The sequence below is a fragment of the Aedes albopictus genome, chromosome 2 (genome assembly GCF_035046485.1).
Source record: "Aedes albopictus strain Foshan chromosome 2, AalbF5, whole genome shotgun sequence".
Classification (NCBI taxonomy): domain Eukaryota; kingdom Metazoa; phylum Arthropoda; class Insecta; order Diptera; family Culicidae; genus Aedes; species Aedes albopictus.
In genome coordinates this window covers 459,289,506-459,311,286 of record NC_085137.1, presented here as the reverse complement: position 1 = coordinate 459,311,286, position 21,781 = coordinate 459,289,506, and the positions used below count along the sequence as shown (strand labels likewise).

At 38.4% G+C, this 21,781-nt stretch overlaps 1 protein-coding gene and 1 long non-coding RNA gene across 7 annotated transcripts in view; one reads left to right on the top strand and one right to left on the bottom strand.

The window, feature by feature from the left end:
- The window catches only part of LOC109418942 (ribosomal protein S6 kinase beta-2), a 189,508-nt gene that overhangs the window by 159,252 nt on the left and 8,475 nt on the right, over positions 1-21,781 (bottom strand). The gene's annotated exons all lie outside the window — the stretch shown is intronic.
- LOC134288610 (uncharacterized) lies at positions 1,520-21,094 on the top strand. The gene is made up of 2 exons (XR_009998063.1): positions 1,520-6,402; positions 6,477-21,094. It is a non-coding gene; the product is annotated as an uncharacterized LOC134288610 (long non-coding RNA).

Here is a 21,781-nt window from a genome sequence, read left to right as displayed (position 1 = left end):
TGCCGACGATCTGCGACGTCTGGAACGTACAATGGCGCTTGGAGAATGACTGGAATGGCGGTGTGTGGAGATGGTTCCGGACTACAGGCGCTTCCTTCAAGCTTAGTCGGTCGACGACGGCAAGGCCGCCCTTTGTCGGACCGAGAAGGGAATCTCTCCTTGGGATTTAGGGCTTTTGCCCGAGAGCTTTGTCCTCCTTGGTGGTTATGGCCCGAAGCCAGAGGAACAATGGTAATCCTTTACTTTTAGATTTGGGCACCTTACAGAAACCCAAACCGTTGCGTGCACTGGCGATACTCGGACGCACCAATCGGAAGGCTGGTTTTTAAAGAAACCGAAAAAAGGTCCTATTGAAGGACATTCCAGGGTCAGTTAAGATCCATCAGGATTTTCGAGGGCTTAGTTATCTGAATGCTGGTTAACTCTGGCACACCTCACTTCTGGCACAATCAACTGTTTCGAACACTTCACAATTACTTTAGTTAGCACATCCGATCTACACGCTCGCCTGTTTCAAAGTGGACGATGGCCGCCCACTGAAAGTCCTTTGAACCCTTCAGCCATCTCTTAAGTTCCGTGACGTCATCATCTATGACTTGGGTCACGCCATGTTTAGCTGTAGATTTAGGTTGCAGCCCAGTGGTTTTCTAATCGCTGAAGTTTGGTAACGTATCTGAACCTTCGACTAACATGGCGCAAATTTAAAAAAACTGATATGAACCTTGTAACAACGGTTACAAGATTTTGGATCAACAGTTCATTGATTGCTTCTCAATAAAGGCAACTATTATTTTACGGGAATGAGATATCTAATTCCGAAACAGGAGCAATCTTTTCGAATCTTTTGAAATAATTTATAATTAACATCATTGTAGAAATCCTGAAATAAAATCTGCAGTAAATTTCAAAAGATCGTTCGAGAAAACTGCAAGGAAATTTTCATTTTTTTTTCGAAGACTCATGGATAATTCTCTACAGAAACTTATTTTGTGAAGATACAAATGGAGTGATTGATGCTAGCATAATTTATTCATTAAGAAAGTCATGAATACATTTTATTCCTAAGGGAGATATTCATTAAAAAGGAAACATTTAATAAAAAAATGTCTGGCAAATGATCTGACCTTTGAGAAAAAGGTATGTAGAAAAGTATTATTTTTTTTTTAATTTATTAGAAGAGCTTCTCGCCACACCACAATCTTGGATATTTAGTAAAGATTTCAGCAAATGTATCCTCCATAGGATTCCAAAAGCTTCAAGTTTTCAAATATTCTGTAAAAAAATCCTCCAGAAATTCTACCAAGAAACCCTCTATTAACTGTACTCTCAACTCTCCTATCAACGAACGCTCTGATTGCGAATCAAAGATAAATTTTACCATGACAACACCCAAGTAAACAAAAGTTCCGCTTCCCATGACAAAATATACTTTCAAGTTCCGTGAAGTTCAGATAAAGTTCCGAATGGAACTTTTTGGCTGCTTAAGAGGCTAACGATGAACCTTGCGGGAACTTCGGTCACATGTTCCGGCAAGGCTAATAGTTAGCCTCTTAAGCAGCCAGAAAGTTCCATTCGGAACTTTATCTAAGCTTCATGGAACTTTAAATCTTCTTAAGATGCTACTCGGAACTTTGTCGGAACTTTCAAGTTCATAAAAGTTCAGTAGTTTTGTGTTTCAATAAATATTGAATGTATTTTTTTTGCAGAAAATAACTGTGTTGAGCATACAGAAATAAAATACAAATTTAAATTTATGAAACCAATAAATATTAGGCTTAAATCAATAAATATGTCACCCACCAGATTCGAACGGTGAGTCGCTGCGTGAGAGACGTACGCTCTACCACGTTACTACAGTTAAGATTGAATGAAAAGCTGTTTTGCACACTTGTACAGTACTGACGTTAGCTTGACTTTGTCAAGTATCTTCAGCAGCGCAGCGGTAAGTCAGCAGACTATCACGGAGAGTACCAACTACTCATACTAAACGATCGGATTAAAAAATACATTTTTGTTTCTGCATGAATTTTGTTGAAGTTCTGTCAGAAGCTGCTTAGAATGCTATCTAGCTACCTTATGTGAACTTTCAAGTTCCAAAATTACTTAAAAATGAAGCTGCTTAGAAGGCTAATGAGCCACCTCGAAAAAGCTGCTTAGCCTCTTATCTGAACTTTTGGTTACTTGAGCAGACATTTACGTATTTTTAGGATAATTCTATCATCGTTTTCAACTAAAAGAAATCGATTCGACAGAAATTCTACAAATATGTGACTGATTCATGAATTTCGCCAATTTCCTTATTCAAAAACTCATCTATAATGAACCAAGAAAAACCTGAATGTTAAAAACGCTAGAAATTTCTTATCATTACCGTCTATTTTTTCCAAAAATTTCAGAAATTCTAAGACATACTGTGTCAGAGAACCAATCAGATTAATATTTCACGACACACACAGTCTACAAGACCAATGATTTTTCTTTACGAGATTCTATTAAATTAACTACGAAATTCAACTGAATGTTTATTCAAGTCTTTTGCAAATTCCACAAAAACAGATTTCAGAATCAGCAAGAAGCTTTGGCATTTTTTTCAGAAATCTAGCCATGAAATTCATTGTTTTTTTTTTCGAACCGCAGACATTACTGTATAAATTCCATAAAAAAACCCTATCCAAAATTTTAAATTCAAAATGATTGACAAAGAAATTCGAGAATAAGAGGAACTTCTCTGTTTTCACAAACTGAGCGTGATCTAGCACTCCAAGCCAGAGACTAATAACATTATTTTTACTCAATCACAAAATTCATAACTCCAATATGCATTTTTTTATTTTTTTTTTTCTAATTGTGTTAAGCTTTATGTCTAAATATTGAAGGTAAGAGCATTTGAAAACCAAGTTGAAAACCATTTCCGCAAAAACCGCGCCAAAATTAACAAAAACGGGCGAAATCCGCGCGAAACGCAAAAACCGCGAAAAACGCAAAATCCGCGCCACCTGTAACAGCCCTGCAATTTTAGTACATGCCCATTTATAATAGTACATTTTTCAAAAGGCTGAGTTTCTATGAAGCAATCAAGTTGAAATTTTGTCCACAAGCAAAAGGAACATAGGCCTTTCATTCCCCATCATTTAATTTTCAATTCGCTCACCACAACAGAATTTCGAGCTTATAAACCTTCATGCACTCAAAAATGGCAGTTTTAGGAGAGACATTTTGTTCTAAAAAAGCCCATTTATATTTGTTATGGCTCAAAAAAATCATGAGTGTTCAAAAAGGCCTGATGTGTCCATCAGTTAGAACAGAAGTTGTAAAATTTTTCTAAACGAACAGAAAAAAATATGTGTATAAGGTGGCAAGCCTTATAAAGGGTTAACGTGATGATATTTCTTAATGTATTACAACATAGCAAATTGGGTTGTTTAGTGAATAAAATATTGCTATTTTCTATAGCCTCATCGAAAAAGCTCATTTTTCTGAGTATAACGTGATTTTATTGGACTCCAATACCTTTGTTTTGATGATTAAATTAACAAAACAGTTTTTATTTTTGTGGATAGAATGACAGTTCAATCGATAAAGTTCGACAGTTCGACCCGAACAAAAAAAAATCTCCATACAAACTTTAAATACATTTTAAAAATAGTTCCCGAAATCAGAAAATGGCGAAATTTTGAAATTCGACTAATTGTTGAGCGGAGAATCCGATTATGAAATAATTCGGATACCCCTAAAGAACCCAATTATAAGTGTTAATCATTAAAAATTTTGAATTTCGGCTCACTTTTCACAATCACCAATATATCAGAAAATCTGAATCAAGTCGATACCTATCTTGATATTGATCGGCCTAGAGTGATAGTGACAGTGGTTGGCAATATCAGTAGGTAACTGACAAGACTGATATTTTACAGCTCTGGTGGATATATTGAAGAAATATATATCGGGATTTATGATATTTCTTTTGAGTTCTGGGGTTTGATTTGATCTATTCAATAAAATCCTCAGAACTGTTCAAGCATTTTATTAAGGAATGCAAGATCTTTGGCAATCAGAAATAGTCTAGCATTTTTTCTGTATTTAATCACAAATGAAGTTTAAGAAATTTTATTGGAAAGTGTAGTGATTGAGATGGATATGTAGTGTGTAAATTAGTGTTGTATATGCTCTAGCATTGACAGCGATGAAACGATGTCGCAAATAAACAAAACAAACGAGAAGCATACACACTTAATTTGAAATGTCGGGATCTCAGCCTTTTTTTCAAACTTTCGCCGAGATCCGCACAGCCGAGCGCTCGGCAAACAACAACATAACCAAGATCTCGGCAACTTTGACAGTTCATTACTGAGTGTCGGCTGCTGTTTTGCTGAGAATCAGCTAACAAATGCAGTTTTAACTGAGATATCAGTTTTTGAGTTGGCTGAGTAGTCGGCTGTGCGCGGAAAGCCGAGCCCGCGAATATTTTTTAAGTGTGTAGCATAGATAACAAACTTAAGTCTCGTCAAGTATGTCGCGCGTGCAACTTGGTGGCTACATATAACCAGGGATGAGAAATGTACTGGAAAAAACGGTTACCGGCTGCACATTTGACATTTTTCCACACGAACATCACAGGCCCAGCTAAACTCAAACTGTTCGAAAAATAAATGTCATAACATTTTTTTTTCCAGCAGCCTTCTTCCTCGAAACGGTTTCCAAGCGCGAGAGCGCCGGTACTCGAGCACAACGACGACAGAAATTTCTGTCTCTCCCATTTTCGCATTTTTCTCCGATTCAAACCGCTTCTAGACAAACTTCTTTATATGCATCACAAAGCTAGGAGTGTGTTCTAGCTATTTGTGCAAACAGATTCAAATTATTCACTAAAACAAGTGAGTTATTAGCAGTTGAAAATATTTGACATTTTTCGCAATCACCCGCCTCGGCATGACTGCTCATAAATATTTTTGTGGGGAAGCGAAAACTATCAAGCGCCAGCTTGACTGCCGACGGCGCGGCTGCTGATGGTAGGTATTGGTGCTGCCGTTGTTTTGTTTTTATTTTACTGTCGGTATCGATGAACGGAAAAGAGAAAAACGTATTTTTGCCATCCCTGCATATAACAGTTATTGCAACAGTTCATTGTAAAAATGGCTGCAGCAACATAGTTTACAGCATTTTTTTTATATATAAATTAGTTCACACAGAATTTGAAAAAAATGAACTTGGATAAACATCTGTTATCTGTGGTATGAGCTCACATTTATTTTGAACAATGTAATCGATGAAATTTAACATGTTAAGCACATACATTACAAAATCTCACTTTTTAGCTAAAAGTACCAAGTGTATAACTTTTTACACAAGCGTGGGATCACTTTTCGGTCTTCGACAGAGTTTTTCGGCAAATTCTAGGATCAGATCCCTCAAATTCCACATCCTTCGTTGCATGATTTAAGACAAATTTGAACCCCTCATAAGAATCTGTTTTTATCTGTATTATTGAGGTTTGTTTTTTCCCTTGGCCCTACTTTGGGCCTGCTTCCTCTCAAAGAAAATTTCACATTTTGAGAGTACATACAATTTTGTTTTTTTTTGCACTGGCTTTTTTTTGCACTTACACAGTCAATTTTGAATCAATATACATGAAAATTTTTACACAGGGAGAGGCGGTTACTTCGTGTTTTGAAAATCAAGTCTATAGGCTCAAAATTGACTAAGTTATAGCAAAAAGGCGTCCTGTGCTAAAAAAAAGTGTCGAATGTATGTCGGCAGTGGAATTCGATCCTGGGTCCTCGGTAAGACAGGCCAACACCTCTTCAAGGATTTCGTCAAAAAACAAAAAACTCCTGTATATTTCATTTCTAGATAGAACTTCTATAGAAATCCCTTGAGGAACTCCCGGAAGATTTCCATAAGAAACACCAAGAGGTTCCCCAGCAGAAAATTCTGGATGATTTTCAGAGGGAGCTCCAGGAGAAATCTAAAGAGCCAAATTCTACGCTCGATACAAATTTCGAAAATTTTGTATGAACAAAAATCTACGAGGGGGAGGGGAGTATGAGATGGTCAAAAATGAGTCTATGTAGTTTATGGACAGTGCCAGAAATGTTTTTGGGTGAATCCTTGAAGGATAACGAGAGAAGGAAATTCTGGGGGATTATTTGAAATAATGTTGTTACAACCACTACCATCGATCGTCGATGCACGCGTACCTGCGGTGTAGGCTACGTTGAGTCTTTTTTGACATCTATTATAAGGCTACTATTGTGAGCAGAATCAAAGAATCCATGATAGCAGCTGGTTGATATCGCAAACGTGGTTTCGGGAAAATTGTTAGGCGATTATTTATTGAATTTGTGCGCCTTTAAATGCCTGTAAACTACAGTGATCGCTTCGTGATATTTATTGAGCTGTATGGTAAATGAATTACATGAAGAGTGACGTAAATTAAAACTAATTGCCATAATTCTATAATACGGTGAACATTTTAGGTTATATTATCATTTGTCCGCTTCAGAACGTCCTATGTATGACGAATTCTTACTCCTATCGCAAATAGTTACTCCTACGTAAGTTAGAATGACGATTATAAGTGCCTTATTAGCAATCTTAACCGGCAAAACTAATAGATTTCTAGGCTAGGTTGCGAGATCCCCAGTTGTACTTCACAAGTAGCAAATACGGGAAGATACTAAATCTGTAAGATTGAAATACTATGTACCATGAAACCCCACTGAAATACATTTTTCTTCTAGTTTGAGCTGATTACTGAACACGCGCTGCTCCAAAAATTAGTACGTCTATTCCGTGTCCGAACAAATGTCTTGATGGATATCAGAAAATAATCGTGGATGAATTCCCGTTGAAAATGTAGAAATAGCAGAAGGGAAATCTTGGTGAATCAAAAAGCAACTCTTGAATGAACTACAAAAGGTTGTCTTGGTCCGATTTCTGGTAGAATTCCTTAAAAAATCCCCGATGAAAAATAAATTTGAAAAGGGACATCTGGGTTAATATGAAAAAGAAAGACCTGAAGAAATCTCAGGGGCTAGAAATTATATCCTCGAAAAAATGTCATCGAATTCCAAGAGATAACTTTGCAGTACGAGATAACATAGACAAATTCCAGAAATAACTTCTTGGTCGGCGTCAGCAAAAAATAAACTAAAAAATGTAGACTGCGCAAAAATGATTTGTTAAAAACGTCAAACAACGATTGAATGTTATGCTAAGGAGTCTGGAAAACGTTTTCCGAGGACATCACAATACTGTCAACTGTCTTGTAATGTAATGACGACTAATGTCTCACGCTTTAAGCGCCTTATGAATTATGTAATTCATCAGGAGTTATTTCAGGTGCTAAGCTGCGGAACCTCAAATAACCACCGAAATGATTGAAATTTTAACAAGACTCAGTGTGCTATTGCAGCAAATATTGTAATGAAGCTACGGGAGTTTGAACTTTAAAACAATTTATGATTTAAACTACCCTAGCTTTGAATGAACCTCTCCAGAAATTGCCAGAAGTTCATTACAGGTCTAACAACGACCTGGTTCTAAATACATTTGAAATCCTTGAAGGATTTTGCAAGAGAATCGCTAACAAATCTTGTCAAATATTTTCCACAGATCTGAGCCGAAATTCTCTGTGACTTTGTGAGAAACTCTTCAATGATTCTGGGCAATCAAGAATTTCATCAGGAATCCTTCCTGGCCACCCTGTCCGTGGAGGAAGGTGCCGAATTGAGTCAACCGCTGCTCACATGAGCGAGCCCCCTTCTTTCATCACATCAAAAATAGACACAACCATATCGTGTGTGTGGGCGCGATGATATCACCGACGAACCGACGTGACAGCTAGAACAAATAAATTCAAATTTGTTGTCCGCGACACCATGATGAAAAATAGCCGAACACTATCGCCACCTCTATAACGGCTCGCGATGATTTGATAGCTCGACACCAAACCCCCGTGTGTTCATATAGGAAACGGTTCGCGTCTGCGCTGATTTGACAGAAGCGATCGTTCGCTTCGCTGGTCGACCGTTAAATTAGGGGGGGACAGTTTTGGATCGCCACTGTCACGTCGGTTCGTCGGTGATGATATCACACACGATTCCGGATCCAATCTCGTTGTTCCCTTCTGACTTTCCCAATATACCTAGTTAGGTTGTTCGGTTTTTGTCTCTCCTCCATGGTTTCATATTTTCCAACCGTAACTCTGACTTTAACCGTCCTTTGCCCGAGGAGTGAGCTGAGCGATTGTAACTGCGCTGCTCGGTACCACACCACCGCCGCAACATCATCGAGCCCGTGTGCATTCTGGGATGGATGTAGTGTAGTTACTACAGTAGATACTCCAGAAAACAGGAGGGGTGTTTGGCCATGCGGTCATTGACATTTTGGCAGTGGATGTGAATTGGATATGATGCGAAGTGCACGGTACGATTGGTGGCTGTCAGGATCTTATCGTATCTATGTGTGTCGGGGAGTTTGATCTCGTTACAATTGTGAACCAAAGAAAAATGTAGCATTATGACTCTTTTAAAGATTGACTGATTTCACAAGGTAGCATGTAGGTAGCATTGGAGCGTCTGTCCCAGAGAAGAAGTGAAGTATTCACGATCAAAACGTGATATTGTTATAATTGATATACAAGTTAAAATGTTGTCAAATTACGTCTGAAGTTGCTAGGATGAGATCTCAACTTATGTAATCGAACGTAAATTAGCATATGTAACGCTTCAATTGCGCCTTTGACTCGCAACAATCTGAAAATTTCGCCAAGATTTTATTCTCGGGATTGATTGATCTTTAGCTTGTTGCTAGTTGTTTCCATAAAATCACATTTTCTAACTATGGTTTACTGACTCATCTTGGTAAGTAATTATTTCAATCAAACGAAATTGTACATAAATCACCAAGAAAGCGAATCTTGTCCACTTGTCATAAATTGATAACCTCTCCTCAACATTTATAATGATCACACAGGGACTAACCAGGCGCGCAGGTTGGCTTCACAGTTCAGCAGCACCTTGCACCGTCACCATCTCACATCATCACCAGCGATAATGTTCTTGTTTTTATTTTTCAACTCATTGAGCCTTGAGCTGCGGGGCGATCAGCTGTGCTGACGAGAGTTATCAATCTCTCCTCGAAACAAAGCACGTGGCGACAGTATGCGAACTTCGAAGGACACCTGCTGCAGGCGTCAAGAAGCCCTTGAATCCGAAGTGACAATCACCCGATTGCATCATTGGGTTGTTTAAACGAATTTTTTTGTTATCTTTGTCATTGAGAGGGAATACAAAAGCGTTCGAAATCGTTGAGAACCTGGTTGGTACCTGGTTTTTAAGAGTCTTTTTGATCTGATTTAATCAAAAAAAGTATCTTAACCAATATAGGATAATTGGGGTCTCCTGTTAGACCTGAAGTGCACAAGGTCAAATATTTGACAAGGAAAGAACTCAAGAAAAAACATCTGAGTATAGGTTTCTTTTTGGACAAATATTTGACCTTGTGTACTAACAGCTTAGCCTTGTGGATAAGGTTTTGGATCGTCAATCCGGAGACTTTTCTCAACTTCCCTGAGCATAGTGTATCATCACTATACTTGCCTCACAATATACAAGTTCGTGCAATGGCAAGCAAAGGAAACCCTTCAATTAATAGCTGTGGAAGTACCTAAACAACACGAAGTTGCAGAGAGACAGGTTAAGTTCTAGTGGGAACGTAGAGCCTCAAAGAAGAACCATAATTCGTCAATTCTTAAACGGTTAGAACTGATTTTTTTTGTTTGAATTTGTTTTTCCGCGCATTGTGGAGCCTCGTAGCCGTGCAGTTAGGGTCACCAAGCTTATAATCGCACCATGCTATGGGGTGAGGGTTCAATTCCCGTTTCGGGCGTTGAAACTTTTCGTGAGAATAGTTCCTTCCCCGTTTCCACTGGTGCATGCTCCGTTGTCCGTTGTCTAATGTTAAGTTTAAAACAGTCTGTACAGTCGAAAGCTGAAGACGTTGTCCGTGTCTTTATAATTCCAAGATGACTGAAAAAAAAACACACAATGAACGCATCGTTAAGCTGGCTAAATTCTAATGAGCATTCTTGTTAATTGTTGAACAGTTCACTCCGTAAGTCGAAGTTTAAATTATAGGTTACAAATTTATCATATTTTCATTTTCATGTTAAATGGGAGATTCAGAAGGGTTTCGGAGGGGTTCCCGGTGGTCCTGGGGGTTCCTTCGGGCTTCTAAGCTGGTTTCAGGGATGTTTTATAGGAGTTTCAAGAATGTTCAGGGGATTACATGAAGGTGTTCAGGGGTGTTTCAGGAAGTTTCAGGACGTTCCAGCGTGTTGCAGAAGGTTTCAGGTGATATCAGAGATTTATACAATGGAGCACCCTTGAAACCCCTGGAACGTTCCTGAAACCCTCTGCAATACGTTAGAACACCCTGATACTCTCTGAAACACCCCTGTAACTCCTTCAAATTTATTGGAACGCTTCAGAAACCCCTAAGAAATCTCTGAAACAGCCTTTGATCCCGGAAAATTTCTTCGGAACACTATTGAAACTCCTTACAACGCTTCTGAAACCTCTTGAAAACCTTTGAAACGCTCTTGAAACATCGTGACACTTCCGTGAAGCCCCATATACGCCCCTGAAACTTTCTGAATCACACTTAAAACCTCTAGAACGTCCCTGAAACTTTTTGAAAACCCATGGAACGCGCCTGTTGCGCGCGCCACGACAACTTATGCAACAATATCCTATTTCGGCCACGGCTACGCCTCTGAAAGCTAAACCGCTGGCTAGCGATATGATCATGTAAAGCAAAATAGCGAACAAAGGCTTCTACGAAGAGAAGAATGCATCTGTCAACGAAAGGCAAAGTGATTTTTTCCTATTGTTTAGTGGTTCGTAAAGTTTAGTGGAACAAACACTGAAACCTAGGGAATATTTAGGCAGTTAACGACGGAATTGATAAATTTGATGTTTTTTTTATAGTAATTCAATATTGTAGTTGGAAACAATTGTTGAATTGGACAAACTTTCTTTTTTTTTCGTCGCGTAACAGCCCCTGAAACCCATTGAAAATCTTTAGAACGCACCTGAAACCCGTTGAAACACTCAGGAGCGTCCGTAAAACCCTCTAAAATTCCTAGGAACGCCTCTCTGGGATCCACGAAACAACCTGGAATACCACTGAAGCTCCCTAGAACGCCACTGAAATCTTTTCAATACCCCTAGAACACCCTCTGGAACCCAATGGAACACTGCGGAACGTCTCTGAAAACCCCTGGGATGCCTCCGAGTTCATTTGAAACACAAATTCTCATGTATATACTTTCAATTGATAAAATGTTTAAACCAAAGCTTTAATTTTTAAATCTAGCTCAACATTTCTACAATACCCATTTAGGAGCCCCTCGCTCCGCCACCAAGGACATAAACAAACCTCACAAGTTTACACTGCAAGATTGAAGAAGTTTCCCTCCTGCGAAAATGTTAAATTTCTGGAAAAATTTCCAGGAATTACGTTGATTTCGGGAGCGAATGTGACCTGGAAGTTCCACCCATGGGTGCTGCTATGAATAAACTTGACTTTTTGCTGATATCTCAGTTAAATTTCGATTGCCGAGCGCTCGGCTGTGCAAATCTCGGCAAAATAATGTAAATTAGCCGAGCTCAACTGAGTGTGTATCATTCAGCTTGATTGGGAAAGATTTGAGGCCAACTTTGAGTTCAGTAGGTTTCAAAAAAACCCCTATGACGAAGAGAACAAAACGGCCAAAAATACGTAAGTTCACCTATTGTAGTTGTCAAAGGATGAATTTTTTTAGTAGAATTGAAAGGGACAGTACTTAGCCCGATTTTCTATTACTTACAGATATTCCACTAACACGCCCAGGTTCATCTACGTCCTTGAAGACTCCTGGAACGCTCCTGAAACTCTCTGGAACGACCATGGGGTCTTTTGAAACCTCCTGAAACACCCATGAAACGCTGAATAGCAATTAAAAAATAATTTTAAACAATTCAAAAGTGTTAATCACATCCTCAGTTCTTGTAACTATGGTGGCCGATTACTCGGCCTGTAATGTTTTAGCTGAAGATATTTTTTTGGAAATTTCCGCACAAGATCTTTCGGGATGCTGAGTGAGTTCTGAGCAGATTCATTGCAATTGGGTTTTTAAATTTAGAATAATGTATTGATTTTTTGATTTTATACGAAAGAGCAGCTTTTTCTGAGCCACTATGATTTTTTTTTTCAAATTTTTAGAACTTTATTTTGATACCTAAAATTAATTACAAAGAGATTGTTTGATATCACCTTTTGACAGCTGGGCAACTGCTTGACAGCTCCGCCCAGTACAAAATGCGACGAGGGGTGATTCGACAAATCGCTCCCATACAATCTTCAAACTGATTTTTAAATAGGTTCCCGCACGGAAAAAAATCCATTCCCCTCATCATGAATAAAAAATCATGTTCTTATGATGTCTGCCAACTCATAATATCATAATTAAAATTCATAATATCATGAATGAGTTGACCAGAAATATGATTAGAAACAAGCATTTTCATAAATTATATTCATGGTCGCTTCGTAGCGTTACACTTATCTGCCATATGCAATTATATAAATCGCGCGGTCATATAAATCGCAGACATGTGGAAAAAGTTGAACCTTCTATTTTTGCAAAGTTTTTATTTGGTTAGAGTAATAAATGTGCATATATGAGGAAATAGAACATCGAAACAGTGTGCCCGTAAGATTCGGCAGTTTGTTGGGAGTTGATTGACTAAAAAGTAAACGCGCAAAAAGTAAACAGTGCCCAGTTCGCGTTTTCGCTGTGCCATCCGTCGTAGTTACGAGTTTATGTACGGAGGGTGAAGCAAAGTGAGAATCGCGCGTTAATTTTCGGTAATTCTCTCTATTTTTCCGGTTTATCCATCGTTCGACGACTTCGGAGACTCATCAAGTGATGTGAACTAGTGAACAATTGATGTGGTTTGGAGGGCATACTTAACCTGTTGGATGTAGTAGCCAAAGACAAAAATAGTAAACCAGCTAAATATGATTATCCGGTGAGTTCGATCATTGTTGTTCTCTTTTATATTTGAACATTACATATCTTCACTAACAAGAGGCCAACTAAAAAGTGCTGCTTGCTCATAGAAAAAAGGATGATGGATAGGTCCCAAAATCATAGAAATGGGCTCTGATATCACGTATTTTATTTTCTTATGATTTTAGCTTGCATCGTTTTATTAATCTAATTAAAAGCATTTGGGACCGACGACGACGAAATCATAAAAGTAATTCTTAATTCCATGAATTCTATGCATTCAACCATGATTTTATGAATTTGACTGAGAAGCACATAGGTCCGACGACGACGGAATCATAAAAGTATTTTTTGATTCCATGAATTCTATGCATGGTTCTACCTCACGAAACCATAATTTTATGAATCTGGTGGTAAAGCATCAGGATCTGAATCCAGGTTTATGAAAATTATTCTTGGCTTCATGAATGCTACTCATGATCCCAGCTTATATAATCATAGCTTCATGTTTATATTTTCCATTTTTGGTCGTCGAAAGCCAAAACAATAACGGGTGCATAGCGTTATGGTGATAAGATCATAAAATTTAATCATGGTGTATATTTATAACATAAAATCATAAAAATATCGGGAAACTATGAGTCATATTCATGGTCCTGGGAATGGATTTTTTTCCGTGCGGGCACCAAAATTCATGAAAATTTGGATTTCGGCTCAGTTTGGCATGCAGATTCAGAGAATAGAATTATCTCAACACCACTAAAGAAGCCAATTATTGGTATTTTTTTATGAATTCCTAACGAGAACATAGGCAAAGGCCTGCATTTAACTCTGCATGATTTGTAGTTTGTGTCTTTTAAGGTATGTTGCCATAAACTTCAAATTATGTCTTCATGCCAGGTTTGGGAAGGCTGAACTTCGCTACATTACTGACAAGACTTATGGTAGATTCCTTGTTTGAATATCTGAAAAAGATCTTTTTAAAATCATAAGAAAAACATCAATAAAGAAATCCTGTGAAGCAAAAAAAAACTTGGCGGTGCTTGTTTGAACTTACTTTTCTTACAATACAACTTCCCTACCATCACACCGCACCGCAAATCCAATAAATCATTGGGAAGATCCCAGCCAGCCGACTTTCCTGTGTCTGAGAGAGACTGAATAATGACTAATATGATTGCATTTTCTTAACTTAACCCTCGTGTCGTCTCAACAACGCTGCTGGCTGTCGCGGCCGACCGCTTTCCATATTTTCCTCCCATTCAAGCATAATGATGACGATGACGGCGACAGTCTTCGTTCCACACCGAGTCAGCTGTCGCCCCCGCTCAGCTCGAAGTTGAATCACCGCCACCGGACCGCTTTTTGTATTTTGGCACAGAAATGAAAATGGATGCATGACGGTCCGGCACACGAAGGAACCCCGGCTGACTGGTTGGCTAGACGTTGATGATTCAAGGGGGAAAATGCAATTTTCAGAAATTCGTTCAGAGCCACTTGTCATTTGCTTACTTCGGGTGAAGTCTCCGTGCGTAGTCGGGAGCTGGTACGTGATCCAAAAGGAGGAAATTTTCATCATTTTTTTCGAGAGCATTATTACAATGCCGGCGAATGGACGTTGTCAGTCAGAGAAAATGGGGAACCGACAATATGGTCAAGGAAAAATGGATGGGCAGAATTGCCCACTCAAACTCAAATCATGTTCCCATCAAATTCGACTGACCGTGCCATGTTGAACCTACGAAGTAGTAGTAGCGTTCAATAAGGAAAATCGTTCTATATGCTAAATCACTGATGAAAGACCCTTGTCTCGGAAACAACTTTTGGAAAGCAGGATCAAGAATCATCATCTTTGGACCGTATAATGTTCCAGAGTTAATCGTTGCATGCCGTTCGAAGATAATTCCACAATTTATCAAAAGTTACTTCAGAAATTTATCTTAAGGACAGACTCGTTAGAATCCCAAGACGGCCGTCACAATGGCCGACTTTTTCACCTACTCACAATTTTTGAGCGCACAAATCCCATTGAAAATCACACCAGCGTACCGGGTCTTTGTTTAAGCTTATTACAAGTGAACAAGATCAAAATAAAAAATACACTATCGTTAGAAGTTCACTGCTTGAGATTTGTGCATCGAAAGTTCTGGTGCAATATTGAGCAGGGTTTTCAAGACGTTTGTCCTTAATGGTTTTCCGGGATAGCTTTCTAACAGTTTCGGGATTTGTAGAAGTTCTTCCAAGGTTTCTTCCAAAAAGTTTTCCGATATTCCTCTTGGATTTCCTCGCGGGGATCTCAGGATTTTTTTTTCTGAAGTTCCTCTCAATTTTGTTTGTGGAATTTCTCGCCAGATTTCACCTTAATTCCTTCCGTTATTTGAATATCATACAAGGAGTTCGGTAAGTAATTTCAGGAGACATTCCGAAGAGAAACTCCTGGTAAAATTCCTGCAGGACCTCGAAAGCAACTAATTAAGAAATCCCAAAGGAGCATCCAGCATCTCGGGACAATTTCTAGCAGGAATTCCGAAAAGAGCTCTGTAAATATTCCTGAGAAAATCTGGGATAATCTCAACTATGAGGAAAAACCTAGAAAATCTCTGAAAGAAATCAATGAGAAACATCAGCAATAGCTCCTGCAGAAATTCCAGAAGGCACTCCGAAAAAATCTTAGAAGGAAGTACAAGCTAAAATTAGAAATACTGAGAGACATCTGAAAGTCCGTGAGAAATCTCTGATGAAACTTCAAAAGAAATCCCGCAAGAACTTTTCGGAAACATCCTAACTAAAGCTAGAGACGAACCAGCCAAGGGCTGAAAGTCTGTATAATATAATAGCTAAATCAATCCATCAATCCTAGCTAAAACTCCTGTAGAAAAATTCGGTGACGTTTACCGAACATCGTCAAAATTTGACAGATAAACGATAACATTTTACCGAAATTTTGTATTTTTTACAGAATTTCGGTAAAAAATCATTACCGAACGTTCAGCAGTTGAGATTTCGGTAAAAATTACCGAACGCGACTAGCTGTGTAGAGAATTTCTTGTGAAGCTCTCTGGATGAATCCTGGTAGAAATCCCATGAAAATGTCTTTGGCCAAAACGCAGGACCTTCGGGAATTCCCCCCAGAGGTTCCTACCAGGATGCCGTCAGGAATTCCTACCGAGATCCCTTAAAGTATTTCTCCGGGATTCACTCAATTCATTCCGAGATTCCCGCAGGAATTCTTCTGGGATAAATTTGAAGTTCATAATGGACTTTCTCCAGAAACATATTCAGGAATGTACTAAGAGATTCTCCTAAACAAAATTTCCATCAGGAATTTCTTCCAGGATTTCTTCAGGAACTCCTTTTAGGATTCCTCCAGGAGTTACTTCACGGGTTCCTCTCATAGTTCCTTCTACAATTCCATCAGGATTTTCTTCTGAGATTACACCAGCAGTGACATCTGGGTAAATTTTACCCGAGATGACTTCCGATTTTTTTTTTCAGAAGTTCTCTTAATGAATGCTTCAGTAATTAATTTCGGGGTATCTTCAGGATTATTTTTTATTTTTATTAAAGAAAAGAGTATCTTCAGGGCTTGCTCCCGGTATTCTTTAAGCAATCCTCCTAAATTCAAGATTCCTCAGGAAGTTCCTTCTTAGAACTCTCCAAAAATAATTACTGGGATTCATCCATGAAATCCTTCTGGGGTTCCTCCAAGAGTTTCTTGCCGGATTCCGTCTTGGGCTCCTCTAGGAACTTCTTCCGGTAATCCTCCAGCAACTCCTTCCTGGATTTATTCATTAACTAATTGCGTAACTCCTCCGGGAACTTCTTCCGGGATTCCTGCCGATTATGGTGGAATTTTTCTGAAATTCTCTTAGATGTTTCTCATGGGGATCCAAAAGCAGTTTTTTTAAACCCCTTTAGAAGTATTCTAAGACTTCCATCTGTAATTCTCTCGTAAGTTCGTAATGAAATTCCTAAAGCACTTTCTTGAGGAATTCCTCCGCCAAGTTCTCAAAAAATATCAACAGTTTTGATTCTCTTACATGTTTCTCATGGGGATCCAAAAGCAGTTTTTTTAAACCCCTTTAGAAGTATTCTAAGATTTCCATCTGTAATTCTCTCGTAAGTTCGTAATAATGAAATTCCTAAAGCACTTTCTTGAGGAATTCCTCCGCCAAGTTCTCAAAAAATATCAACAGTTTTGTAGAACAGAAGTATCTTCCCAAAAAAAATCTGATTCTGATGACATTCAAAAAGTATGGAGAAATCTCAGAAGGAACTTGTAGAGCAGTCCTTGAAGGAACTTCTAGAGGAATTGTATAAGGAACTCCTCAAGAAAGAATTCCTAGAGAAATTCTATAAGGAATCTCGTGAAGAGTTTCTGGAGATAATTTCTGGAAAAATCCCAGATGGAACTTCTTAACAAATCTCCTTGAGGAATCCCGAGAAAAACTCCTGGAACAATCCCGAATAAACTCTGGAGAGAACACGGAAGTAATTTTTGGAGGAGTCTTAAACCTGGAGGAATCTCAGAAGGAATTCCTGGAGGAATCATAGAAGGAATTTCTGTAGTGAACCCAGAAGGAGTTCCTGATCAAACTCGGATGAAACTCCTGGATGAATCCTGGATAGATTTGTAGCAGGACTCACAGAAGGAGGAATTCTCAAAAGGAGGAATTCCAGAATAGGAACACATTTCAAAAGGAACTTCCTAAGAAATCACTAGAAAAACTTTTGGACGAATCTTTGAATGAATTTCTGTACAAATCCCAGAAGGTACTTGTGGAGAAGTTATGGATGAAAGTCCTGGAAAAATCCCAGAAGAAATTCCTGAGAGAATCTAGGAATGAATATCTGAGTTAAGCCCGAAATAAATACCTAAAGGAATCCCGGAAGGAGGTTCTGGAGGAGTCTTGGAATGAACTTCTGGAGGAAAAAAATCCGGTTGAAATTCTTGGAGGGATGTCCGAAGAAACTCCTAGTGAAATTTCAGGGTGGGGGAGCAATAGAAGAAATTCAAGAGGAATTTCTGGATGAAGGAGGGTTTCTCAGTAGGAGGAGTTTAGACGACGGACGAATCGAAATTCGAGCTTTTCAATCGGAAGCGGCCGGTTTGTGTGTGGTGCAGATCGGGTGAAGAGCTTCAGGATCGCCACATCCAAGGCACGGTGAAGCATGGAAGAGGAAATGTGATGGTCTGGGGGTGTTTTTCTTGGAGTGGAGTGGGTAGTTTCGTGAAAATCGATGGGATAATGATTGCAGATTCCTACATCAACATCCTGCGGGAAAATCTGGAGGTTTCGCTGATCCAGACGGACCTTGAAGAGAAGTTTTCATATCAGCAGGACAACTACCTGAAGCATACTGCCAAGAAAACCAAGTCTTTCTTCCGGTCTTGCCGGATCAAACCGCTGGAATGGCCTCCACAAAGCCCGGACCTCAACCCCAACGAGAATTTGTGGACGACTCTAGATACCAGGGTTGACAAAACTGGCGTTACTAACAAGTCCAACTATTTTGAAGCTCTTAAGAAGAGCTTGATCCACAGCACCGAACGAACCTAGTGAAGAGCATCCCAAAGCGCCTGCGGCTGGTCCTGAAGGCCAAACTGCCGTAATTCTGCATAGTGACATAGACGCCATTCAAAATTTCGATATTTTCGGGTATATTATATATAATATCTGGGGAAAGAATAACACTGTGGTATTCCTGCTGTATTAGAATGCAAGATCTAGTCGTAATCTATCATCTATGAAAAGAAACTTAGAGGACAAGTAAGAGTTTTATGCATCATAACTAAAAAATGGACCAAAACTTTCAATGTCGCTTACGTCACTTTGCAGAATTGCTGCAGCAAAGGAGGACACATAAACTATTAAAACGCCTTTCTTTTACTTAAATTTATTTTCGCGGGAGCCAAAATAAAGTGGGCACTTTTTTGTCACTGTTTTTTTTTTCTATAATACAAATTGATTTTTTTTTCTTTGAGTCTAATTTTTTTTAATCATTGTTCTGTAAGTAAAACTTGAAAAGAATATTAAAAAGAAGTTCTAGAAAAAAAACTGCAGTGTGCTTACTTTAATTTCAACCAAATAAATGGTAGAAATTCTAAAAATGATGGGGTGGGCACTTTATTTTGCCTATCAGTGTATGGTATTTATATGAGCTGTATTAGGAACAACTTTCTATTCTTCGCTAGTAACCAGAACGATCAATGGTTTGCTTTATTTATTATTTGTTTATTTTCGGGAACCTGTTTCACCTCATTTTTTGACCGACTTCAATCACGCTATAATGTTAGAAATCAGCAAAATTTCCCGAGGTTCAAACTGTAAACAACAAACGGCAAAGAAAAGTTTATCATAGAAAGCGCCGAATTCTCTCCGTCTCTTTCACTCTTCAACAAATTCTGTAAGTAACAAAGGCAAGAAACGTCAAAATTCTATACAAAATCAAAACAATGCAGTGCCCTATTCTTCTGCATTAGACGTTATGCTAAAACTGAGACATTAGGCCATATGAATAAAGCTGAGTAAATACTCATTACTCAGATCTCTGTGAAGATTCACAGAGATTTGCTCTACGGCTTCACATAGATTTAGTAAAGAGCATTTACTCAACTTTATTCATACGGCCTATTGCCTACTTCTTAGTATAGTGATCTATGAATATTTCCAAAGTTATGAATTGGCAGCTTTCTTTGCCATTTGCCATAATGATACTTTAGCCTAAGGAAGTCAAGAATATTTCCTTTGTTAAAAAAAACAGTTGAAAGAGCTCAATGAGAGAAATCATTGCAGCGTTGTTATAGTTCAACTTGGCACTACTAGTTTATCGCAAAAGTTATGTTATTTCTTTCTGTAATAAGGCTAGAACAAATGTCATTTTCTTATTTTGTCACAGTTTTCGTTTACTTGTATGAATCTGGTGAAGAAATACCTGAACAATTAGGCAAAATCATACATAAACCTCATCGAATTTTCTAGGAGTAGCAGAGTTTACCTTTTTTATCTAATTTTGTTAATTAATTCTTTCTGAAGGCGAACATTCAAAACGCTGAAATCCAACCAAAAATTTCCGTGGTGGCGAAAAATTCGGACATGTTTAGTACGTAGTTTTGTAATAATAGGATTCTACGGAAATCGTATCTGATGTTATATTGTGCTGTACTGTACACAGTATTCGAGGTAGCTTGCAGCCTCTACTGCCTGGAGTCGATCGAGACGATAGGCCCCTACCGGGCCCCTTTTGTTGTTCTTTGATCACTAGTTTGCGTCGCAAACAAACTTTGGGTGGCGGTTTTCCAATTCAAAGTCTACCTTTGGTAAATATTCATAATATGAAACAAAATGGCAACTTCAATTCACCGTGGTACCTGTAAATTATTCAAAAACGCAGAAGCACCCGTTCAAGTTTTTTTTTTATTTGATAATATAGCTGCCATTACATACACACTCTAAAATAGCTTAAATTACTTGTTATTTCAGAACTTTTGAATTGGCTTCCTATTTCATATAATATTTGAGATATAAACATACTACCTCCTGAGGAAAAAGAAAGAAACAAAATTGTTCCGATCTGGGTGGATGTACTGTTTACCCAGATTTTCTACTGTGAATTTTCTAATAGGAATTTGCAAAACTTGTTGACTTGTTGTGACAACCTCTTTCAGAACAGCGAGCCCTTTTTTGGCAATCTATCGAACAATACTGTACCATACTGAAGGTAGCTATAGAGTCTAACTGCCTGGAATCGATCCCAAGCCGATCCGCTGAAGACGACAGGCCTCTTACGGGCCCCTGCCAGCCCTCATCTTTCGGAATATCGAACACTTCTCTTTCGATTTCTTTTACGATGCTGTACTATACAAACATCATACTGAGCATAGCATGACCCCTGATTACCTGAAGTAGATCGCCATTGGTCCGTGGGACACAAGCCCCTGTCGAATTCTTCCGCAGAATCATTCATCATCGATCTAGGTTTACATCCTTATGATGTTTGGCGTTGGGTTTTCGACTTCTCAGAGTTTTTTTTTTTCTTAAAAACACATTCGAATATTTCAATTGTGTAATTCTCATTAAAAGTCAAATCCAGTTGATGTTTTCGGCGCACTATTTCTTTGATTTAAGCTGAATAAGTGCTCTGAACACACTGAGTTGATTTGTTGCAATCGCGCACTTTTATTTACGTTTTCGCACTCTTGAAAACTCGTGCGGTAGTCCAGTGGTGAACTACATGCACTATACTTTCCAGAAATCATTTAATCATTAGGATTACAGATTCCTCTATAGATTTCAGCAAGAATTCTCTAAAAGTTGTTTCATGGATAGTGGTAATAATTTACTCATTGAAATAGTCAGAAAATTCTTTCACAGTCATGGAAATTCCTATCATAAATCAGAATTGAAATTCCTTGACCCGATCTTATGTTCGTTCGATCAATAAATTCAATAATAATTACAATCCGAGAGAGTGACAGCATATCTTTAGCTGCAGTCAATTGAACTTCATTTTGTAAAAAAGGTTCAATCATAATACGCAGAACATTGCGAGTGGGTCAAAAAAAATTTTTTTTTGTAAGACCGAACTGGAACCATATAAACCAGCAATATGTGTGTGTAGTAGGAGCAACATAGGGGCATCTGGGGTAATACGCACTGTCGAGGCAAAACGCACCCCCTTTGTTTTTCAGGGATTATCGGTTTTAGAGCTTTGAAACCTTAT